This window comes from Rhineura floridana, chromosome 7 (assembly GCF_030035675.1).
Source record: "Rhineura floridana isolate rRhiFlo1 chromosome 7, rRhiFlo1.hap2, whole genome shotgun sequence".
NCBI lineage: Eukaryota > Metazoa > Chordata > Lepidosauria > Squamata > Rhineuridae > Rhineura > Rhineura floridana.
The window spans coordinates 21,662,649-21,689,163 of NC_084486.1; the positions used below are offsets into that span (position 1 = coordinate 21,662,649).

General features: G+C 41.0%; 1 protein-coding gene across 2 annotated transcripts in view; it reads right to left on the reverse strand.

Annotated features, from left to right (window-relative positions):
• The window catches only part of BMPR1A (bone morphogenetic protein receptor type 1A), a 102,127-nt gene that overhangs the window by 49,773 nt on the left and 25,839 nt on the right, over window positions 1-26,515 (reverse strand). For both annotated transcript variants that reach the window (XM_061635020.1, XM_061635021.1), the window contains exon 2: window positions 8,899-9,019. The gene's annotated coding sequence lies outside the window, so the exon portion shown is untranslated. The remainder of the gene's footprint in view (window positions 1-8,898; window positions 9,020-26,515) is intronic.

Below are 26,515 nucleotides of genomic sequence, written 5' to 3' on the forward strand. Positions count from 1 at the left end.
TTCCATTATCAATGTTAATTCCATCTTCCATCTTCAATAATCCTGTTAAGTCCAGTAATTTCAGTAGCCATTCTTCCATTATCAATAATCCTGTTAAGTCCAGTAATTTCAGTAGCCATTCTTCCATTATCAGTATCCCATAATAATCTTGTTATAGCCATAGTCCAAATAAACATATAGATTAATCCATCTCATCAAACCTGTTAGATCCAATAATTTCAATAGCCATTCTTCCATTATCAATATTAATTCCATCTTCCATCTTCAATAGTCCTGTTCAGTCCAATAATTTCAGTATCCATTCTTCCATTATCAGTATCCCATATTAATCTTGCTGTCATAGCCATAGTCATATAATAAGAGTCCGATGGGAATTTCCTTTATCACAAATATTTCCTTGCCATCAATTCTGAATATGTTGCTGAAATATTGTTGTAAAGTCATATCTCTGTTCTTCTTTTTTACAAAATGCACTGGCTCATCTCTTGAGAATTTTTCCATTGTCACATATCTATAGTTAATTCCATAGATTTTTTTCTATGTCAAGCTCCATCACATCATTCCAGTCCAGAAAATTATCCAAGACATTGATAACTTTATCTCTAATATCTTCATTAATTTCTTCAGAGACAACGTTGAATTCCAAACAGTAAACTTTGTTTCTAATATCCATAAACTCCAGATCTTTTTCCAATTCCACATTTGTTCCAATCTCCAGGGCTTGTATCTTCCCTTTAATTTTTCTTTTCTCATCTCTAATCTCATCAATCTCCTCTCTCGCAAGATCCCCTATTTCTTTAAGCTCCTGCGTCATTTTGCCTAATTCAATTTTCATCTCCTGTCTACCCTGTCTCAGGGTTTGTTTCATTATCTCAATCTCATCCATTATTTTCTGAAACATAATTTCTTCCATGGTCTCAGCCACTTTCCTGATTGCCATTCTTAAAACCAAGAAAACAAAAATTATTTCAGCCACAATTGGGTTAATATTCCAGGCTTGATGACATCACAGTGTAGACAGTACAGCCTGCCTTATCTCTTATTTATTCAGGAATACAAAACAAATTTAGTTCCCAGCTTCAAAACAGTTAGTGGCGTCGTGAACAAGTAGATTCGTCAAAATGAAATAGACCAAAAAGAAAATAGTCCCGGACATATAATACTCCAAAGTTCATAAATCAAATTTATTTATTTTTTTCCCCTCCTCGAAATAGAAATCCCTCTTCCGTTTGTATCTTTAGAATGCACTTCCAGGCCAGCTTTTTGCAATAAAAACAAAGATAAGCTTTTTCAATTTCTTTCCTCCTTAATTTCGTGAATAAAAGAGAAGAGTTATAACTCACCCAGAAATTCTTTATAGCTGATTCATTGACAAATCTCTTTTTGCTGCAACGATTTAAACCAAGTGAAAAAAAAAATAGAAAGAAGGATGCTTGCCTGTTAAAGTCCGTTTTTCTTTGAAGAAAAGATAAACGTGTCGCTTAATCAGTTAGAGCTTGTTGGAAGTCCGTCTGGCATTTGCTGGCTGAACCTTCTCTCATAAATTAATGAAATCCAGTCCTCCCAACAAAAACAGGCTTTTGTGGTTAATCTCTACGTTTCTCCCTGCCCGGGAGAAAATCTTTACCAGTCAAAAAGAACGTTCTGACTGATTTTAAAACTGAAAAAGCTTCTTCTGAGACGAGAGCTCGTCTCAAAAAGCAGGCACAAGCGAAGTCACCCTTCCCGGAAGTCTTGAATACAATGACAATTCATGGTTAATCTAAACTTAGAAGCAGATGCTTCCATCCTCTTCTTCGTACATGCACCACAGGAGCACACACAAATCTTATGTCCAGACTTGTTTATGTCGTGCTAAATCATAGTTTAGTATTATGTCCAAACTGGGCCAATGTGTTAATGCACTATTTTATGTATTAAATACATCTCGGTTAAAAACAGCACATATTCATTTAGCATAAGGAATATTCAGAAGGTTCTATCAAAGGGATCCCTGATTATATATCTTTATTCTCTCCTTGCTCCCAATTAAAAATGGCTGCCATTCACTTTGGGGTGGTGGGTGATTGCCATTAACTGTGCAAAATCTTCCCACCACTCTGCCCCCCCTCCTGTTTTGCATGCCAGAAGGAGGAGACTGAAAGCTTTCACTTTTGATTAAAATCTAACCAGAGTACGCAGTTATTTCCAAACTTAGGGAATTCTGGTTAGTTTAAAATGTAAAACAGAAGTTTCCCATTTTCTCCTCTGGTGTGTACCAGACAAGGGGAAGGTAGAGGGTGTGTGCAAGATTTGCCACAGCTTATGCACGTAACGCTAAGCCATGGTGCAGTCAGTGCTTTATCCAAACCGGCCCATTATGATATATTTGAAGTACACTTTCACTTCACCATCTTCCACTCACTATGTTGATGGTAGGATCTTATAACTGGATCTAATACAGGAAGTATATGTTATTTTGGAATTCTCTGCAATATATCAAAGACTGGCAGTCCTAACAGAGAGAATGAGCTCAGCTGTGTACAATCAGATGCCACATGATTTTAAACCTTGACACAAAAGCTTGTGCATTCTTATGACCTCCTATTTTGCACTGATTAGGATGAAATGGATGCATCGTGAACAACTGTCCATGCAAGAATCCTTCTAATTAAGAACCAGTGGCAAAAGTGTTTCAGTATCAGAATGACAGCAGCTTTCAATTTTAGCTACGAAGGGCATAACAAATATTTTCAAAGAGGAACAAAACAGTTGAAATCTCTGCCTGCCTGCCTGCCTGCCTGCTCAATATGACTTCTATTTTAACAAAAATAGCTGATTTCAATTTAGAGCAAGATAAACAGGCAACTATATATGTTACACTTTCATAAATATGCTAAGATTACAAAACTATGGACACATTCTTTTACAAAAATGTATGCCCTACATCTGAAAATAATGTAGTTTCCAGAAAGCGTTTCAACCCAGACTCTAAAATCAATCTTAATCATTCAGTACATGGACAAAAGCAAGAGTGCAAAGTTAACGTTTACCCTTCAACAGTAATAGGCTCTTATCTAGCTTTAGTTTTTTAAAAAGTGTTAAAGCAAGGCTGATGTGGATTTCCAGGCTACCACCACATTAGTGTCCAGCTGTCTCTCTTAACACATTATATAAAAACTTTGTTCATCCTGGGACATTGCCCCTATATTTAGCTTTCACCTGCCCATACACCCTTAAGGGGTTTTTAATTAAATGCAGGCTAAACACCCTACAGTTGATGGAGGTTAAGGGCCATCTTAGTATGAACAGATGTTGGTTGTGGGAAGATGGAGAATTTGATTCATTTTTTTCCTAGAATGCTCATTATTTAAGACAACAATATCTCAATCCCCTTCCTGTTAGTGATGATACCTTGAAGCACAAAATTGTATTTTTATTAACAGGAACTGACTATTATGTGTCATATCAGGCAACTAAGTATATTAAATTAGCTTTAGTGAGGAGAAAAACTTTTATTCCTTTGGCTAATAATACCTAGATTTAGAGCTATTTTAATAATTATTAATTATCGATTTCTGCAGTATTGTTATATATTTATATCCCTGAATTATTTATTTCTTTTTTGTAATTATTGTGTTAATGTTGATCCTGTGTCTCTTTCTTTTGGTGTGTATGCAAAAAACCTGGTTGGCTGTTGTGCAGTAAACTTAACTGAACTGAGGTTGTTTCAAGTACTCCCAATACATGAATATCACACCCAAGTAGTCTTGATACCTGGAAAAGTAAGACTTTCCATCAGAAATCCCAAACTTTGTTAACTTAAAAGTAGAATGAGCTTTAAGCTTTAAAAGGAAAGAGTGCATCATTTTTGTGGAAAACAGTTGCAAATTTAAAATGGACATATTTTACAGAAAACTTGCTTGAGATTGTTATTTGTAAAAAATATGATCATATGCATATCTTCATCTAAACTCCCCCATCATGATTTTCTTTTACTAATGGTTTGTTATGTTTATTCCCAATTGTTGTATTTGCAACATAAATACACAAAAATTAAAACTGCGTGTGACACAAGACTAGATACTGAATCAACATTTTCTCCACAAAAGAGCAATGAAAACTTATCTGAACTTAAGCAGAATCATGACTGAATATTATATTCTCTCATTTTAATAGCAAAAGAAAATTACATTAATACCTAGCTAAACATTTTACTATAATTGGTTTATCCTACTTGGTATTTACTAATGTGTCCCAAAATTCCAGATCATATATGATATTTCCATATTTTCCCTTTATATTTTCATGACTTTCTCCTGTTATTTGTTCTCTTGGACTTTGGTTACTTGTTGTTATGTGCCGTCAAGTCGATTACAACTTATGGCGACCCTATGAATCAGCAACCTCCAATAGCATCTGTTACAAACCACCCTGTTCAGATCTTGTAAATTCAGGTCTGTGGGTTCATTAGTACCTTCAGCAGAGACTCCTCGCACCCCATGTCCTATCCAATGACAGCACTGTCAAGGGGATAAATGTATCCAAGCTTGCCTTTCTGACTCAAGAGTTAATAGGACCTACTTTTTTAAAAAAGGTAATAGGACCTACTTTTTTAAAAAACAACAACTCAAGTGTTTAATAATAAGCTTGCCAATAAGCTTTCATCATCATTCTTTAAAAATCATGGCATACTAGTGTCCATCTATCTGGACCAGTTTCTTCACAGACTCATTATTATGGGTCCAAACACTAACAAACCTCTGCATGAAACATAAGACTAGATATTGAACTATTGCCTTCTCCACAAAGGCAAAAGCAACGAAAAACATGTCAACAGAAGCAGAATATTTTTAAACACTAGTATTTGAAAAATTTAGATTTCTTTTCATTCTTCTACCAAGGGTTAAGCACCATTGCTTTTGGTCTTCTCAACAACTCTGTGGTAGGAACAGCTAAGAGATTGCAAACTTCACAGCAAACTAGAAGGGACGAGGAGAACCAACATATATTTATATGATGCTTTTAAAAATGAAATATAATGGGCACTGGTGGTCAATTATGTTCCAAGTGCTTGAAATGCAAGTCATGTCCTTCCTGCTCAGGTCAGGACTAAAAAACCAGAATGGTAAAGAAGGTTGGAATAGCCTTTTGCAGTTTTGAATCTGGCCAGGAGGCATTTCCTATTACATCCCAACGGGAAAACTATGATAAATGATTTCCAAACAAGCCAAGATATAAAACCATTGTCTCAATATTCTGGCTTGTTTGGAAGTTGTTAACCATAGTTTCTCAGTTGAGATGTAATAAGAAGCCATAGTTAGCTGCAACTTCTTGGCTTGCTTCCTGACTCATGCAAAGTGAAAAGTGAATCACGTACAGATGCAGAAGGCTAATTCATATCTCAGTTTTTTAAGCCAAGATCTGATTGTCAAAATATGGCCAGACATATGGGTGCACATTTGTATGCAAGCCACCACCTAAAGCTGGTGAAGACTGCTTTTATGGTTGAGCTATAAGGGACAGCAGGACTGCATTCACCATTCCCTCTTAGAAACACAGAATAGTAAAGGGGCCTGTAAGGCCATCGAGTCCAACTCCTGCTCATGCAGGAATTCAGGTTAAAGCATACCCAACAGGTGGCTGTCCAGCTGCCTCTTGAATACCTCTAGTATTAGAGAGCCTTCCACCTCCCTAGGTAACTGGTTCCATACATGCAAATTTCCTCTGCTCACTACACCTCAATCATGGTCCAGCATTACTTCTATTGAATCACTAGCTAGTGCTAACCATGGTGAGCTTATAACATTGGAACTGAAATTAGGTTCAAACTGTGAATTATGAGCTAACTGGTTAGCATTAGTAAAAGCACTAAGCCATTGTTAAGGTCACTGGGAAGCGCGTGTGAGAATTTGTATGTGTAAGGGGGGGCGCTGAAAAAGGCAGTTATTGATCCAAAAATCTTTGACAAGGAAAAGAAGCATTACATCTGAACCAGCCTTTATTTCTTGATCTCTGCAAAAATGTGTATAAAAGCAATTTTGCAGAGATGAAAATTTTGAAGTGTATTCTTAGGGCATATTTGAAGTGTCAATAAGCCATTATGCTGGAAAAGTGACAGGCATGGGAAAGTAATCCAATGAAACCTACTATGCATTCTTCCTGGATACTTTTCTTGGCCTGTTCTTCTGCCCTAAAAATATTTATTTATGACAGAAGAAACTCCTTCCTTATTTAGCTAGGAGCAGCTCCCCCAGCAGGGCAGAGCATAGCCTCCTGGCAGTGAGGTCACTGCAACTTACTGACAGGGGGAGTGGTGTGATGAGATCAGGAGTGTGTGGGTGTACCAGGGCAACCAATCTATTGCTTCTGCCTGCAAAACCCCAATCTCAATTTGTTCCTCCCCCTACTGGGGAGTGGCAATAATGCTGCTGCTGAGAGGCGACTGCTGTGGCTCCACCGCACTGGGTAAGCTGCCTCTGTATTTAGCTTCCTGGCTAGCTCTCCAAGGCAAAGTGTAAATCCATCATCATCATTATTTATTACATTTATATGCCTCCTTACTTCCATGGAACTCAAAGTGGTGTACATGGCTCTCCCCTCTCAATTTTATTCTCACAACAATGCTGTGAGGTAGGTTGGGCTGAGAGAAAGTGACTGCCCAAAATCAGCCAGTGAGCTTCATGGCTGAGTGGGAATTCGAATCCTGGTATTCCCGTGTGCTAGTCCATCACTCTAACCATTACACCACAATGGGTCTCTTTTGAGGCCAAACTTGCTGCTATGCAATGGCTTGGTGCAGATGTAATGACAAAACCATGATATCGTTGTTGGGGTTATGAATCCCTTTTTCTTATCTCCTCCTGTATTCAGATTTCCTCTATCACTTACTGGTTCATAAGCACAACAGTTTCTCATTATGTGCAGTTTGGGCATTGGGCATGCCATGGTTATACCACAAACAATAGTCTGCCTTCAGATTAGAAGTTGAAACTACAATCTTAACCAGGAACAAGGGAGAGCATAGGACCACATAAGCCAGAGGCAAAGCCAGGGCTGGCTCTAGGCATGCCGGGGCCCTTGGGCACCAGCCTGCCCTGGGCCCCTCCACTCCCCTTCCGCGATCCGCAGAAGCAGCCGCAGGAGGGATCACAGGACAGCAGCTTCTGAGCCACCTGCCACCCCCCGCTTCACCTACCTTTCTCTCCGCTGTTTTTTGCGGCTGCGTGCACTGCACACGCAGGTTTGCCATCAATCAAGATGGTGGCCGAGGTTTCCCTAAGGGGCTGAAGCCTCTGCTGCCATCTTGGTTGATGGCAGCAATGCGCACGTGTAGCACACATGCTTGCCATCATCCAAGATGGCGACAGAGGCTTCAGCCCTTTAGGAAAACCTCGGCCGCCATCTTGATTGATGGCAAACCGCAAAAAACAACAGAGAGAAAGGTAGGTGAAGCGGGGGGATGGCGGGCGGTTCGGAAGGTCTTGTCCCACGATCCGCGGCTCCTGTCCTCCTTCCAGGGCCAGTTCTAAAGGGTGGCCAGGTCAGAGCTTGGAAAAGTTACTTTTTTGAACTACAACTCCCATCAGCCCCAGCCAGCATGGCCACTGGATTGGGCTGATGGGAGTTGTAGTTCAAAAAAGTAACTTTTCCAAGCTCTGGGCCAGGTGGGGCACTGGTCCGAGGGCCCCTGGAGCTACAGAGGCCCATCTGCTCCCCTTCCACAAATCCACAGGGCCCGAGGGCCACTGCCCCACCTGGCCACACTTTAGAACCTGCCCTGGGCACAGCCTGGACATACAAGTCATGCACTGTTTGTCTCTGATGTCTGAACCAGTCTTATTACCAGGCCAAGTTCAAGGTTCTGGTTTTGGTGTACAAAGTCCTATACAGCTTGGGACCAGGATATTTGAAAGATCATCTTACCCCTTTTATACCCAGTCTGCTCTGCAAGTGAGGGACTCCTGCAGATACCATCTTATCAGGAGTTCCATTCCACACAACATAGGAAGCAGATCTTTAGGGTTGTGGCACCTACCCTTTGGAATTCCCTCCCCTTAAATATTAGATAGGCAACATCTCTGTTATCTTTTCGGCAGCTACTGAAGACCTTTCAACAAGCCTTTTAAGTAGAGACCTGATCCCAGTCTGTTGGAATTGCTTTTTAAGATGTTTTTTAAACTTCTTTTAAAAAATATTTTGTTTTAATATGTTTTTAAAGATGTTTTGTTTTAATATATTTTAAAGTCTTTTAAGATATTTTAGAATGTTTTTAGCGCTTTGTTTGCCACTAGTTTTGATATTAGTTTTGATCAACCTCTCCTGAAGAAGTAATGACTTCTCACCCTGCACATTTTTAGTCGTCCTGATCATCATCTTGAGTGGAAGGAAGAAAAGTGTTTTCTCCCCAATATATAGTTCTACACACAAAACCAAATGAATGGATAGTATTATATTTGAAAACTTATAATCAACTGAATAAAGGCAGGATCTTTAACAAAAATGTTTGTACACATTTTATTTAAACGGAATTATAGTTTAGTAAAGATTAATGAATATCCAATCATATCCATCTCTGGTATCTGGAATTCCCTACTCAAAGAGGTCTGTCTGCCTTGACCCTTTCCTGATAGTCTTCTGTTGCAGCATGAACAATTCTCATTTCAAAAAAGTCTTCAGTTTTTAGTGGTTTTGTTAAATCCACTTGGTTTTATTGCTGTTCTTATGGTTTTAACTTCCAGTCTTCTGTTATCTTTAGTGTTCTCATTATTTTTGAAATGCTTAATATTTTATTATATTAACATCCCCCACCCTCCACTTTTGCTAGCCAACTTAACCTTTTAGGAAAGGTGGAATATAGAGTTTTTAAATAAAACATTTCTGATCCAACTGCCCACTGAAATGCTGTGTCTGTGTTACCTTTTACTGGAGAGGGGGATGAAATGATGCTGTAGAGTCAATATTCTGCAAACTGATTTCATCTGTATTTCCACTTCATCAATTCCAAAATAAGATTGTAACAATGCATATTTCTTTAAATCTGGAAGACAAGAAAACAGTTTGAATTTAAAGCAAACTTCCTAACAACTAAGAAGAAGATGTGACTGTGTGTGTTTCATCCTACCAGCCACAGAGTATTTTTGTGCATACTGGCCAGGTGCAAATAACTCCACAATTCGTACTGTACAGTCCCTTATGCTGTGTAGCAAAGTACTTCTACGGAATTTCAAAAGCAGTGTGTGATAACAGCACGAGGGGATCTGCTGTGCAAAGTAAAAAAAACCACACTAGGCATGCCTGAGCTGTTGGGCATGCCTAAAGTAGCTCTTTGAATGCTGGCCATCCTCTCTAACGATGCACTCACACAATTCTTCAAAGCGTAACATTTATACAGGGTCAATTTTCATTTTCAAATTAACTGTATATAATTGGGGATGAAAACCAATAGACTCCTAAAATCATAGTTAGCAACAAAAACAATTAAAGTTGCGAATATAAATCTTTTTGGAGTAGCTTCGTTAACTTAGAAAAGGACTGGAAGAATCTTAGGCATCTGGTTGCTGAGGCTCCTAAAATTGTTGTCACTTAGGAATTTTAAAATTCTCTTAGTTTCCTGTGTGACCTAGTGTCTAAAAAGAAAAAAATGTTATTTTTTGCTTGATCTTCAGTTTTAAATAAAATATTTCTATAAATAAGAACTGTTTTGACATCTCACTCTCCAAAACTGCATTCCCACCCACTAAAAACCATAGAAAAAGGAATTCTATGAGAAAAGGCAAGCACTCAAAATAGGCTTTAAGTTAAAAAGGGAAAATCTTGCATTATGGGTACATATTTTGCAAGGGGGGGCTCGTTCCTAGAATCTGTAGCAGCGATATGTGTGCTTTCAAGGGGTGGATAAAGAGAGGAATGGGTGGAGAAGTAGTTTTTGTGAAATGACAGCAAAGTAGGACAATTATGTCAGAATGAATGCTAGCAGGAACACAATTCTCTGCACAGACTAAACCTACTGTGAACTCCCTCGCCATCTGTGCAAGTGAGAGCTATATAGTCTGAAATACACAGGGGTAGAATGGTAGGATACTCCTTTGTCTTTCCAACCCTTGTTGTTTGGTTCAGACCTCAAATAAATATCTTAAGACTGTTCATGTACATGCTTTAATATGTTTGTGAAAGGGTATGTAACTCTTACGACATATTTCCATTAAGAGTGGCTAAGTCTTCACAAGATTGAGACAACTGTACAACAACCAACATGACACTCAATGTTCAGCAGAGTGAATACGTTTATTTCAGGATTAACAATCCATTAAGATCTAGAGGTCAGTATAAAAACAGGTTCCTTTTGCTTGAAGAAGAAGAAAACATACTCAATGCTAGAGAAGGCAGAAGAGGGTTGAGAAAACATCCATATACAGAGACAAAGGCTAACACAGAATCTGGGGATCAAAGTCTTGCTAAGGTTAAAAACGCTAAAGATGCCCACCCCACCTTCTGTTATGCCATCAAGTGAAACGCCTGTTAGAACACATTGTTTCTGACAAGGGTTGCTCTTAGCCCTCCAGTGGGTATGTAATGTGGCTTGCTGCATGCCCCATCAGCTGCCAGAAAGGTTGGATGATTACGCTTCATATGCATGATCATGCTACCAAAACACTATGAACATAAAAAATGATACTGTTGCATATGTACGTTGATATGAAGTAGCTGAGCAAACCTAAAGAGTTCAATTTATGCACAAGGCAGCTCACAACATGAACAGAAAAAGTTGCACAATTCACTGTAAGAAATAAATTCAAATGGTCAATAAGTTAATAAAAACATCTTAAAAAACATACAATAAATTGATACATAATTCCTAATAAAATCCAACAATAAAATACAGAAGCATATTCTAATCCCAGTCCCAAAATCCTAAAACAAGGATTGGTATCTGCTCTCCTCCTCATGCTATTGGACTACAACTCTCTCCATCCCTGATCATTGGCCATGCTTGCTGTAGCTGACACAAGTTGGGGTACAACAATATCTGGAAGGTCACAGATACCCCATCTCTATTTTGGGATTTTTAATTCTGATTTTTGCCCAGCTACTTAGTATCAACATGCAGAGTTTAAAAGCCTAAAGTGAGGGTGAGGCACCGGTGGTTTTTCAGACGCTGTTAAGACTCCAACTCTCGACAGCCCTAGCTAGCACGGCCAATGGTCAGTGGTGATGGAAGCTGTAGTTCATACAGATCTGGAAGGCCACAGATCCCAGAGCTTTATCCTAAAGAGCAGGGCTGGCGCCAAACATGACTGGGCCCTTGGGCACCAGCCTGCCCACTGAGCATGGCTCCTGCCTGTTCCACCTACCTCTCTCCTGTCTTTGCTGCTGCGCATGCAGGACTGCCATCAACCAAGATGGCAGTGGTGGCTTCTCTAAGGGGCTAATGACCCACCACCATCTTGATTGATGGAACGCATGCATGGTACGCTACATGCGCACACATGCCTGCCATCAACCAAGATGGTGGTAGGGGCATCAGCCCCTTGAAGAAGCCTCCGCTGCCCTGGGCTCCTGATGGGGGGAAAGGCGGGGTATAAATCAGATAATAAATAACAAGGCTGTGGAGTCAGAGTCGTGGAGTTGGAAGCAATTTTGTGTGGAGTCGGAAGAAATGTACCAACTCTGACTTCAAAATAAATTTTGATTGACAAATTTTTTAAAATATAAATTCACAATGTCAAAGAAGCTTCCCATGAAGTCAGCTGTATTTGAGCATTTCACCATAACTCAGGATGGAAAACATCTTGTGTGTCAGTGTATGACACAGGACCCAGAAGACGACAAATGCTGTGGGTGGAGTTGGAGTCGGACAGTAGAAAAATAGAGGAGTCGGAGTCGAAGGTTTGGCGTACCGACTCCACAGCCCTGACAAATAAAGACAGAAGAGAGGTAGGTGGAGTGAGAAAATGGGCAGGTTGGTTGGAAGCTCCCTCCCTGCGATCCATGGCAGGGACCCTGCCGTGTATTGTGGAAGGGGAGCACTACTTTCCCACTCCAATCAGGGGCCCTTGGCCAGGGCCCAACCTGGCCGCCCTTTGGTGCCAGCCCTGCTAAAGAGACACTCCACATGGTCCATAACATTCTGGTTAAGCTGAGTGTAGCAACATAACGACTCAATCAAGTTTTATAGGTTAAGATGTGCAATTCTGCTCTGTCTTTGGCATGAGCAGACAATCAAGCACTTACCCATCAAAAAAAAAATGTGTAAAACAGAGCAACCTGAATCTAACACAAATATCAGATAACATCCGTTCTTAAAGACAGCAGTCTTCACTTAATAGCTATGCTAATACTAAATCTCACTGTCAAAAACAGAAAAGTTACTCTAGGTTAGATTTCAAAAATCTTTATTTTTTCCAGACACTATACAATATAGTTGTAAAGCCAAAACACAAACAGGTTCTCCTGCTCCCTTCTCTGAAATCTCATTAATCTTGTTAATTTCTATTGGAACTCCAACAAACCACTGAAAATAGAGACATGCTTCTTGCTGGTCTGATGCCAACACAATAAATATATCACTTTTCTGACAAATCTACATGTCCTATGCACCTTATTAAACTTCCAACAGCTACAATGTGTCCTAAAGTAACACCGACAAAATAGCCCAAGGTTTGGTACCAGTGGAATCTTGAGAAGTTTTATGGTGAAATGTGTGGGTATGCCCTCCCCAAACAACAGAGATCTACACACATCAAAGAGACCCATCTTTTACCAAATGCACTCTATCATACCTTATACAGGCGTGCCCCGCTTATACAGCAGGTTCCATTCCGGACCCCCGCCGTAAAGCGGAACCCCATTGAGTATAATGGGGTGCATTGCATGAAAATGCCGCAAAATGCCACAAAAGCGCAAAATCGGCTTTAAAACGGGGAGTGAAAGCAGCCGCATTAGCGGAACGCCGGGAAGAGAAGTGCCGGGAAGTGGGGCCCTACTGTATGTAAAATTTCTGGCCTGGATCATCATCTGCAAGAAGAATATACAGGCTTGTCGGCAGAGCTGTTTCAAAAGTGCTTCTCTATGGATTTTTAGGAAGGGAGATAGAGACAACTGCATATGATTTGCATGAGCAGTAAGGGTGACTCTTTTAAAGGTCTCCTTATTAGTTCAGAAGGCATATAAAGCACACACTTCCTTCAGTAAACTGAAGTTGCTTCCACTTGATGCGTAACAGCATTCAAGATGTGGAAGTGTCTCCCATAACACTATGGCACTCAGTTTATTAATGAACAAGTTTAGTTCATCAATTCCTTCCTCCAAAATACAAAAATATTTTAACATCAATCCAAAATATTAGTATCTTCTTTAAAAAATCCATGCTGAGACTGCTTTATCTGGGGCGGCTCAGGACTTCATGGCCTCCATGACAACCATGGGGCTGTCTCAGGTTGTTACTGGCCCAACGCATGTGTCGGGACATACTCTTGATTTGATCTTCGCCACTGGACATGGAGATGGTGATCTGGTGGTTGGGGTTTTTTCATCTACCCCATTGTCATGGACAGATCACCGCTTGCTGAAGTTTAGGCTCACAGCGACCCTTTCCCTCTGAAAGGGTGGGGGACCTATTAAATTGGTCCGCCCCCGGAGACTAATGGATCCTGAGGGTTTCCAAAGGGCTCTGGGGGATTTTCCGACTGAGAAGACTGGCGCTCCTGTCGAAGCCCTGGTTGGATTGTGGAATACGGAGATGACCAGGGCGGTTGACACGATCGCTCCCATGCGCCCACTCCTATGTAGAGCTCATATAGCTCCATGGTATACCGTGGAGCTGAGAGTGATGAAGCAAGAGAGGAGGAGGCTTGAGTGCAGATGGAGGCGAACTCCTGACGAATGCAATTATGCCTTGGTGAGTGCCTCGTCTAAGCAGTATATAGTAGCGGTGAGGGCAGCAAAAAAGAGATATTTTGCTGCCACAATTAAGGCATCTCTCTCCCGCCCGGCGGAGCTTTTTAAAATCGTACGAGGGCTTTTACATTCTGGCCCTCAGGACATCATAGATTCTTCTGTAGCCCGCTGTGATGAGTTCGCGAGGCACTTCCAGGATAAGATCGCATGCATTCGCCGGGACTTAGACTCCAATATTATGGCAGTGGGATCTAATGAAGCATCCAGAACACGGTCCTGTCCTTGTTTATTGGATGAGTTTCAGTCTGTACAGCTTGAGGATGTTGACAAGATCCTTGGACTGGTGCGGGCGACCACATCTGTGCTGGACCCTTGCCCCTCTTGGCTGGTCAAAGCTGGCAGGACCGGAACCGCTGGCTGGGCCAAGGAGATAATAAACGCCTCTTTGAGAGAGGGAGTGGTCCCTGACTGCCTAAAAGAGGCAGTTGTGAGACCGCTCCTGAAGAAACCCTCTTTGGACCCAAATAACCTGAACAATTATAGACCCTGTGGCAAATGTTCCGTTCCTGGGCAAGGTGCTGGAACAGGTGGTTGCCGGCCAGCTCCAGGGGCTCTTGGATGACACTGATTATCTTGATCCATTTCAATCCGGTTTTAGGCCCGGTTTTGGCACCGACACAGCCTTGGTCGCCCTGTATGATGACCTTTGTCGGGAGAGGGACAGGGGGAGTGTGACTCTGTTGATTCTCCTTGATCTCTCAGCTGCTTTTGATACCATCGACCATGGTATCCTTCTGGGAAGACTCACGGAGTTGGGGGTTGGGGTACTGCTTGGCAGTGGCTCTGCTCCTACTTGGTGGGTCGCCACCAGAAGGTAGTGCTTGGGGAACATTGCTCGATGCCCTGGAGTCCCGCAGGGATCGGTACTGTCCCCCATGCTTTTCAACATCTACATGAAGCCGCTGGGTGCGGTCATCAGGAGTTTTGGGGTGCGTTGTCATCAGTACGCTGATGACACGCAGCTCTATTTCTCCTTTTCATCCTCTTCAGGTGAGGCTGTTAACGTGCTAAACCATTGCCTGGCCGCGATAATGGACTGGATAGGAGCTAACAGACTGAAGCTCAATCCAGACAAGACCGAGACGCTGTTGGTGAGTGCCTTCTCTGCCCAGATGGAGGATGTTCATCCTGTTCTTGATGGGGTTACACTCCCCTTGAAGGAACAGGTTCGTAGCTTGGGAGTTCTTTTTGATCCTTCCTTGTCACTTGAGGCCCAGGTGGCCTCGGTGGCACGGAATGCTTTTTACCATCTTCGCTTGGTAGCCCAGCTACGTCCCTATCTGGACAGTGACGACCTCGCCTCAGTTGTTCATGCTCTGGTAACTTCTAGACTGGACTAGTGCAATGCGCTCTACGTTGGGCTGCCCTTGAAGACTGTTCGGAAACTACAGCTAGTCCAGAATGCAGCGGCCAGACTGCTGACGCGGACCAGAAGGTCCGCTCATATAACACCTGTTCTGGCCCGTCTGCACTGGCTTCCTATTTCCTATTTCCTATCCGGGCTAGATTCAAAGTGCTGGTTTTGACCTATAAAGCCCTACACGGCATGGGACCGCAATACCTGGTGGAACGCCTCTCCCAATATGAACCTACCCGGACACTGCGCTCAACATCTAAGGCCCTCCTCCGGGTGCCATCCCATCGAGAAGCTCGGAGGGTGGTGACTAGAACCAGGGCCTTTTCTGTGGTGGCCCCCGAACTGTGGAACAGCTTTCCGATGAGGTGCACCTGGCGCCGACGCTACTATCTTTTCGGCGCCAGGTGAAAACCTTTTTATACTCCCAGGCATTTTAAAGGGTGTTTTAATAGCATTTTCATTATTATTTTGTATTCTGGATGTTGTTTGGTTTCTTTATTATTTCTTTGTTTTGTTTTTTGATTTATTGTATTTATTGTATTTATACATTGCTTGTTTTTATCTTTTTGTACACCGCCCAGAGAGCCTTCGGGCTTCGGGCGGTATATAAATTAAATAAAATATATAAATAAATAAATAAATAAACGTCCCAGGTTTTTAAAATCTACTAAAAATGATCGATCTGTTTTACATGCCTGAATCACACAACCCCTAGCTCTCCCTCCCCCACATAAAGAGTGAGGCAAAGATAAATATGTTTGGCTAGGAATTCCAATGACTTAAAACTGATCCTAGCAAGAGACACAACTGCTAGAGTTAGCTTCATATAAGAAGCAGGTGCCAATAGAGTATGATTAGGAAAATACAAGTTAGGGAAAGGAAGTTTATCAAATGTGAAGCAGTTGTGGGATAAAAACTGGAGGCTGGACTACTACACACTGAACAAAGCTGCCTGCAATCATCTTCTCCCAAATTAAGGCAAGACACTTCCCACCCCCACCATTTTTTCTTGTGTAATTCAATGAATTAAATGTTCTGAGGGTAGTTTCAGAGGTTATTTTTTAAACTTAAGTGCAATTTTCGGCACTTCTGTAATTTTTCCACACAGTCTCTGAATTTTCAAACATAATGTCTGTATTGAGTGGCGTATATACAGTGCCTTGCAAAAGTAATCAGACCCCTTGACCAATGCTCTCATATTACTAAATTACAAATGGTACATTGTTATTTCGTTCTGTGATATTTTATTTTGAATCACTGAAACTCAAAATCAATTATTGTAAGGTGAGATTAGTTTTATGTTCAGAAATGTTTGTAAGAAACATAAAAAACAAACATGTTGCTTGCATATGTCTTCAACCCCAAACATTAATATTTGTAGAGCCACCTTTCGCTGCAATAACAGCGTTAAGTCTTTGGGGGTAGGTATGTACCACCTTTGCACAATGTTGGAGGGATTTGGGCCCATTCTTCTTGGCAAATTTGCTCCCGGTCGTTCAGGTTGGTTGGACATTGCTTGTGGACCATGATTTTCAAAGAGGGCAATAGATTCTCAATGGGATTGAGATCAGGACTTTGACTGGCCACTGTAGGACATTTACCTTTTTGTTCTTGAGCCACTCTAATGTTGCTTTGGCCTTGTGCTTGGAATCATCGTCCTGCTGAAAAATGAATTTCCTTCCAAGCCTCAGCTTCTTAGTGGACTGATTCTCTGGCAGTATTCCCCTGTATTTTGCTCCATCCATTCTTCCTTCAATTTTAACAAGATGCCCAGTCCCTGCTGATGAGAACCAGCCCCACAGCATGATGCTGCCACCACCACACTTCACTGTAGGGATGGTGTGTCTTGAGGAATGGGCAGTGCTAGGTTTGTGCCGCACATAGCGCTTTGAGGTTTGGCCAAAAAACTCTATCTTGGTCTCATCTGACCACAAAACCTTTTCCCACATTGCAGCTGGGCCACTCTCATGCTTTCTCACAAACTCCAGACGTGCTTTCAGAGGGTACGTTTTTAATAACGGCTTCTTTCTTGCCACCCTTCCATACAGGCCGGTATTATCCAGAGCTCTTGATATGGTTGACTGGTGCACCATTACTCCACTCCCAGCCACTGAAATCTGTAGCTCCTTCAAAGTGATTGTTGGCCTCTCAATGGCTTCTCTCACAAGTCTCTTTGTTCAAGTGCTAAATTTTGAGGGATGGCCTTTCCTTGGCAGTGCCTAGGTGATGTGATGCAGCTTCCACTTCCTGATTATTGATCCAACTGTGCTCACTGGGATATCCAAACACTTGGATATTATTTTGTACCCTTTTCCTAATCTAAGCATTTGTATTACATTATCTGTGGAATGCTCTTTAGTCTTCATTTTCTTTCAGATCCACAGCCTGACCAATGACCCTTCAACAGTGGGGGTTTTATCCTGACAATGTGACAGCAACTTTAATGGTTCACAGGTGGAGGCCAATGGCAAGGTAATTCTGTCCTCGATAGGGCAATTTCTTTCATCTGTGTAAACTGGGAGCTTCCACAGCACAGGGACTGAAGAGTTACGCAAGAACATGTTTCAGTTTTCTATGTTTCTTACAAACATTTCTTAACATAAAACCAATGTCACCTTACAATAATTGATTCTGAGTTTTAGTGTTTCAAAATAAAATATCATACAGAACGAAATTACAATGTACCATTTGTAATTCAGTAATATGACAGCATTGGTCAGGGGTCTGATCACTTTTGCAAAGCACTGTAGATACACTCTCCCACAAATGGGGATGAGAGAGGTCACATCCTGGAGACCTATCATAAGGCTACTTCACAAAAATACTGCAGATGACGGCTTAAAAAGACTAAAATTACTGTATGAACAGAAGTGGTTACAGCAGCCTGTGACAATCCCTTGCTAAAACCTAACAGCCTTCTTCATTCCTCTGTTCATGCACACTACTAAACTAATTGTGCAAGCTGAAAACAGAAAGTCCTTATTTTGTAGTGAAGTACACTAAAGATGCCCATGCATGTCTGCATAGTTAATTAAAATAATATGTAGGCATGTCAACAAACTAAGACTACATCAAGATGTGCATGTATCTTTGTGGAATGCAATATATTACAAAGCAATGCAAAACATTTTATTTATTTTAAAGGCAAGTGAACATGAGAACATAAGAAGAGCCAGGTGGATCAGTGTTAACGACACAAGAATTATCAACCTAGTATAAATGGAAAAAGTGAAGAAAAATTATTAGAGGTGTTCCCTTAAGCTGGACATATTTCCTACTAACACAGACAACCTCTGATTTTTATGTAACTAATTGTATAGATAAAAGTATGTATCAACTTAAGTGTTCCCAGGACTGAAGGCAACTAGAGCATTGTACAAGTAATTCAAACAGGATTTTTCCTCACCCCAATAAAACTGGTTTAAATTTATTTAACCAAAATCTGTGGCCTATGTTTGCTTCCATATTTCATGTGTATGACTGACACCTTTCCCATCATTAGCTTGTACCAACTGAGAAGACTCATCCACCTTGCCTACCCTTGCTTTTTCAATTCGCCCCATACAGATTAATCCTCAATCTCATACTCATGTCTGGAAAAAAAGAAAAAGAAACCAGCCGTGACAATTATTGGCATAATGGGAAACTTTGGTCGTTCAGAGTGGATTCAGACAACCAAGAGCCATATGGCAGCAGCATAAAAGCTTACCTGGATATATAATTAAATCCAACATTGCCAACTTTTTCCTTACCAACATTTCTGAGCAGCTGTGGGAAAGTAGCAACAATAAATCTTAATCTGGTCACCATGCCTGTTTCCCCACTCAGTAAGCTTTTAAGTTATCTGAATATACTTCAAAAACTGTGTGACCCTTGTAAATGTCAACATGACATCCACACAGCATTTGGCAATGTGGTTATATTTTATAACACTAACAGACACCCACACACCATCTATTAAAAATTTAAATTTGATTCCATTTTTTAAACTCTCCAGTTTGGTCCTACTTCAGACACTAACCTGAAAAACTAATTCAGTAATTAGTTCAGTTTCTATGTTGTGCAGAACAGACCTCCTGATAAGATGGTATCTGGAAGAGTCCCTCACCTGCGGACCACAGTGACAGACAGGGTATATATGGAGTAAGATAGTCTTTCAGTCTTTCATATATCCTGGTCCAAAGTTGTATAAGGCTTTATACACCGAAACCAGCAGTTGCTAATGTGTAGGTAATTAGTACCGGTAGCTAATGGACAACAAGTACGATATTTTCAGTAGTGGGGTAACACGCTGGCAATATCCTGCCCCAGTGTACAGTCACACCACTGCATTTTGCACCAACTGCAAATTCCAGACCAACCTCAAGGGCAGCCCCACCTAAAGTGCACTACAGTAATCTAACCTGGAGTTTACCAGTGCACAGACACCAGTGGTCACACTATTCTGGTCCAGAAACGGCCACAGCTGTCTTACCAGCTAAAGCTGGTAAAAGGCACTCCAAGCCACCGAGGTTACCTGGACTTCTAGTGACAAAGAAGAATCCAAGAGCTCCCCCAGACTATGAACCTGCTCTTTCAGAGTCCATCCAAAGCATAAACTATCCAAAGAAGGCAATTGACCAATTATCTGGAGTCAGGACCCACCTACCCACAGTGCCTCCGTCTTGCTAGGATTCAGACTCAGTTTATCAGCCCTCATCCAGCCCACCACCAAGTCCAGGCACCGGTCCAGGGCTTGCATGGCCTCTTCCGATTCAGATGTTACAGAGAATAAAGCTGGGTATATCATCAGTGTACTGTTGACACCTCACCTCAAAATTCCTGATGACCTCTCCCAAGGGCGTCATATAGATGTTAAACAGCATGGGGGACAAGATGATACCCTGCGGCACTCCAGAGCACAACTGCCAGGGGGGTGAAAGACAATCACCCAATGGTATTCTCTGAAACCAACCCTGAAGACAGGATCAGAACCACGGTAAACCAGTGCCTCAGATACCAATCTCATCAAGTCGGCTTAGAAAGATACCTTGGTCAATGATTTCGAAAGCTGCTAAGAGAACAAGAAAGAATAACAGGATTGCACTCCCCCTATCCTTGTCCTGATAAAGGTCATCCATCAGGGTGACCAAGGCCGATTCAGTCCCATAACCAGGCCTGAACCCAGACTGGAATGTGTCAAGATAATCTGTTTCATCCAAGCGTACTTGCAATTGCTGCACCACAACCCTCTAGTGCACCTTCCATAAAAAGGGGGAATTTGCAACCAGACGGTAGTTGTCACAAACCAATGGGTCCAGGGTGGGCTTTTTCAGGAGTGGTTGGATCATCACCTCTTTCAGAGTGGTGGACCACTCCATCCTGCAAAGACACATTAACCACACTCTGGATCCACTCAGTCATACCCCCTAGGCAAGCTTTAATAAGCCAAGAAGAGTGAGGGTCAAGAGGATACGTTGCTGGCTGCATTATCACATGCACCTTGTCCATGTCATCATGCCACATCAATTGAAGATGATCCCCAAAAGTTGCAGCAGACATTGCACTGGATACCTCACTGGAAACTATAGTAGATGTGGATGGGGCATCAAGATTGCTATAGAGATGAGCAACTTTATCCTTGAAGTGCCTTGCAAACAATTCACAGTGAGCTTCCGAATGGTCTAAAACTCAATTTCTAGAAAATATTCCAATGCAAATTAAGGTAATTTGCATTGGAAAAAAATCTGATTCCCTAGAGCAGGGATGAGGAACTTATAAACTCTCTACTTGCTGTTGAAATCCAACTTCCATCAACCCAAACTAGTATGACCAATGGTACAGGATGATGGGAACTGTAGCCGTTGGAATTTCCCTCCATTACATTAGAGAGGCATTATCTCTGTTGTCTTTTCAACATCTGAAGACCTACTGTAAGTGGGAGTCTTTATCCCAGTCTGTACCTGTATTGGAACTATTTTTGTTTTTAAATGTTTGTATCATTTTTATATATGGAACTCTTTTAAATTGTTTTTACACTTGTTTTATGGTTGTAACTTTTTATTTTGTTTTATAATTGTGTATTTTATTGTTGTAAGCCACCCTGAGACTGTGTGGTGAAGTGTTGGCAAGAAATCTAATAAAAGAATTATAATAATAAAATAGTTCAGTAGCATCTGAAGGGCCACAGGTTCCCCAGCCCTGCCCTAGAGAGTGATCTTATTTAATATGTTTAATTTACATGTATTTATTAAACAAACCTACACACTTTGAAGCTGGCCAGCTTGCCTAATTTAGAATTTGCAATTGGCATCCCTTCATTGATATTTATGAACTCAAATTCTGCTACAAAAGAAAAATGGGTCACCTGACGTCATGATGTCAGGGGATTGGCAGAAGGGTGGCTCACCTTTCAAAGTGGTCTGTTGGGGGAGGGGGAACACAAGATCCTCCCGTTTCTCCTGAGGTGGCAAACATATCAATAAAAAACAACCCTCAATAAAAAGCAATCATCTCTAACCCTAAGAGCATTCTCTCAACCAGTGATTTCAGGGTAGCCACAAACAGTATCTTTCAGCCACCAAATGTCTGGGTAAACAGGAGTATTTTTAACTTCCTAAAAGTCAATAATAAGGGAGACAGACAGACATCACTGGGAAGAGCAGTCCACAAACAGGAAACTGCCACTGAAAAGGCCCTGTCATGGATCAGTGCCAACCAGACAGTCCCCAGTGGCAGCACCACCAAGTCCTCACCTACCAATCCTAGGGTCCAAGATGGCTGACTGGGAAAGGGGCTCTTTTAGGTTCACCACCCCTGCTTTAGACATTCCAAAATAGACCACATTTAGTTAGATGGGGGTAAGTTAAAGCAAGGCTTTATACTTGGGATTGCAAGTAAGTGCAGGAAATTGCAACTGGTAGTTCTCCTGATACTGCCCCCATCGGGACAACTAATCTCTTTTGCCTATCTCCAGGGTTGGAAAGAGAGGTCCTCTCACCACCCTCAAAGGATCCTCTTGAGTTCCTGATTAAAGGACCGTTTTGAACCAGTTACAGCTTTGTGCGTTTAGGAGTCCACTTCTGGTTCAAATTTAAGATAGGTTTTAGGCCAAAGTTAAGTTCCAGTTCAGTGAAACAACCAGTTTTTACACTTGAGTTCAATGAGGCACTTCCTCCTTTCTCTAGATTTTATATATATTCTATAAACACATACACAGAGGCAAGAGTTTTACTTTAAAAATTATTTCAAACTTTAATTGAAAAGCCTACGAAGTGAATAATAAATCAAGACTGAAAAGAAGGGGAAAGTAATATCATGCACGTAGACCACATTAAGCTGCCATCTTGCACACCCCTATTAACTGGGCATCCTACAGCTTCATTTCCACAATTCAGAGGTATGTTTTTACAGGACACAGCCAAGACAGGAGTACTGGCCTGAGTGGAATGAAAAGGAGCCAATGGAGAGAAAGAGGGAGCACAAGCTTTCTCGGCTTTGTTTAATCACAACCATGATGAAGTGCTTTTTGCATGTAAAGATAAAATACATGTCAGTGTGAACAAGATAAAGTGTACCTATTTCTAGTGGTGCATTTCTTTATGTAAGAGTACATGCATCCTTGTGAAAGCGAACAGACAAGCAATTTCCTCTATTCCTGCTATAACACAGAAATAACAGAATAAATTATCACCTCTCACCTGCAGTTTTCAGCCCAATAATTGTAGGTTAGTTTGTGTTCACCCAGTATATAAAAGCCAAAACTTTCAGGCATGTACAAAACTAAAATCCAAGGAAGGAATAACTAGAAAATGTGACAACAGTGATTATATGACTGGCACAGTAGATGATATGGCGACTGCTCTTAACAATTCCTGGAGAGAAGAAAAACTTTTTTCCCTTTCCAGGCCCCCTTTAAAGAAAATCTCTTTTGGTCTTTCCTGAGTGGGGGCAGGGCTGGGCTAAAGAGGATTGGCAACTGTGTATTCTAGCCAGCGTGTCTCCAGCCTTACAGTGTAGTGGTAGCCTCTGGAATGAAGAATGAGTAACTTGATCTTTTCCCTTCCCTTCTCCTTCACAGCAACATCTAGAAAGTAATTTAACCTCTTAAAATGGCATATCAGCACTGGCTCATAGAGTTATTCTGCTGAAAGTGGGAAATATCAGTAATTTCTAAGTTTTTTTTAAAAATCACAGAAGTCAACTTTTAGAAAGTTATTTATCTATATCTATATAAAACATATACTTGCTTTCACGACCAAAGCATTTTAATTTCAGAATAATCTTACAGCACGAAGCTAAATATATTTACTCAGAAGTACTAATGGAACTTGCTTAGGACTGATCCGCTACAATCTACAACATGTGATAGTTCAATTCATATACTGCATTATCTGCAATACTCCCTACACCATGTTACTTTTCTGCTTAAGCTGAACAATGGCAACTGAAGTCACAGATATTCAACAGTTTTCCTCTGCTTTGCTTTCTGGAGAGGAAGCTGTCTTCTTTGTTACACATCCTACCAATTACTGGGGAATAACTAATATGCATACAAGAAAAAAGACTTATTAGTTATACTTTATCTATAAAAATTATACACAGCCAATGCAAATAAGCAAAAGTGAAAATGATAACTGGATACCCAGAATTGTGCTGCAATTACACAATCATTTCCACTTCCATAGTGCTGTTTATAGTCCATCAGTCTGTTAAGCATTATCAGAGCCACAGCAAACTCCATTGTTAAGCTCTGCACAGATATCTGGTTCAGATGTCAAATGGTTTGGCTATCGGGGTTGTGCCTCAGGTTTGGGCACTTGTACTTTCTCCCTTCCAGGTTCAAGTCAACTACAGCATGATGCTATATCTGAACACTTTGCCTCCAAACCAGAATTGAAACCTCAGTTCAACGGATCCCAATTTTGGTTTGGAGGCCTTACAGTGACCATAGTTTGGCTCATTTAGACATAACAGTAAATTATAGTTACCATGAATATAGGAGAGGGGGAACTGATAGTACAAGAGAGGGGAAGAGAGCATGGACTCTTATGGCATGGTCAGCGTGTCTCAAAACAAAGTGTAGTGGGGAGCCATTTAGGTTTGCTGCACACTGACTGGGTTCACATGTAACATTAAACCATGATTTAGTGCTGCATGCATGAGCAGGAATGAACCTAAGGAAAGCTTTGTCTTCCACACCGCTGGGAGTTCTTCTCCAGTGTTTACTTTCAGTTTCCCCTAATCTTGGTTTGTCACTGTGTGTGAACTAGGGACCATGGTTGATCACAAACTAGCTTAACAAGTCAAGTTCATAACACATGGTTTGAAGTCAGCTTGTTTTGAAACTGAACATTTTGTAATAAACAGCGGTTCTCAATTTGCTTGTAAGGACAAACTGAGTAGGGGAAGCCTTAAAGTAAACACTGGCAAAGACCTTCTCATTCCAGCTCTTGAATCTTAAGTTAGCACATCATGCTAAAATATGGTTACAGCCAGTGTCTCCCTCCATAGTAATATTGAGGCAAATACAAAGTTTCTTTCAATGCTGCAGAACTGTATCTTACAAGTATAATTTACTATTCCATGCATGACTTCCTCCGTCTAGAGTGATTCATACTGTGATAAGTAAGAGAAAAGACCCTGCTCTGGTAACACTCTGATGAGCAAGCATCTTTATAGGGTAAATGAGCTATACACTATACACTTATTACCTCCCAGTAAATATCCTAGGAGTAAGCAATGAATACCGAGGATCTATTAAACTGATACTCATGAAAAAAAAGCTTCTTTTTGTCAAGGGATAAATTATAGCAAGATATTCACCAAAATACTATCAATAGGGATTCACGCTCAAAAACACTTCAAAGCTGACGGGCACTTAGGTTGCAGATAGACACCAGTTAGAAGGGAGGGCTAAATGATGATCATTTATCTCAGTTTATGCTTAGAAAAGCAGCCTATTGTTTTAAAAGGAACATATTCAATGGCCAACTTAGAGATGGTGCCTGCAGTACTGAATCCAATATGAAGAATTCATTATCAGAAGACTAACATCAAAATTATTTGACATCCTAATCCACTTTTGGATTTTACCAAAGCATAAAGTAATATATAACCTCAACTACAGTGTTGTCTCAGTGTACTTCACCACTACAAGAAAGCAACAGTGCAGCATACTTTTAAGTATTTTCATGTCTCCTCTTTATTAGGCAAAGTAGTCTCTATGCACTCATTCTGGCATCTTTGCAAATAAATTAAGAGAAAACAGATGCATTGGCAGAGATGCATGGAAAGCACTCAGACTTCAACCATGTCAGGGATCTATTGTGCTATAAATATAACAATATGCAACCTAAGGAGGCTTCTCTGCTGATACACTTGTCTTCTCCATAGCAGCAGTAAGCAAATATGGATTAAACGCTTCATGAAAAAATGAGAATGCCTTTTGTTACTTCTGTAACACAGGTCAATGCCAACATATTTAGCTATTTGAACCACACTGCTTTACAGAACAGCACAAGAGCTCTTCAGCATAGTAATAAAGTGTATTAAACAAGCAGTAAGCTTCTCTAGTACAACCACTAATAAAACAGGATACAATCTGCCCAAAGTCAAGCTTCTTTCGTTCTGCTAATTTCAGCACGACTTAGGCTGCAATCCTATACTCTCTTACCTAGGAGTACTCCTGGATCTAACTACTACCATCTGGAAACACAGGAGGCCTCCAGAGCATGGATTATTTTTAGCCGCTTAGGTTGGTAGTTCCACCCTGGCCCTATCTGCATGTGGATAATCTAACACCAGTGATTATGCCCTTGAATTTCTGCAATGCATAACATGTGGAGCTGGAAACTCTAGCTGCTACAGAATTTGGCAGCAAGGTTGCTAATAGGGACCAGGTATTCAGAACATATTAAGCCAGTCCTTCCTTGCATTGGTTGCCAACAAGTTTTCAGGCCCAATTCAAGGTACTGGTTTTATCTAAGAAACCTTACATAGCTTGGGACTTCAGTGCCCACAGGAACACCTCTTCCCATAGAAGCCTACCTCGACCTTAAGGTCATCTATGGAGGCCCTTCTCAGCGTGCCCCCCTGGTCTTTCCTCCTCTCGCCAAATATTTTTTTAGTATTTTAATTAGTTCTAGCTGGAGTAGTAACAGTTTTTGAAAATTACCTTTCTCAGCCAATGGCTTTAATATTCTGAATAACAATTTTGTATTTATTCAGTTGCTGTTCCAA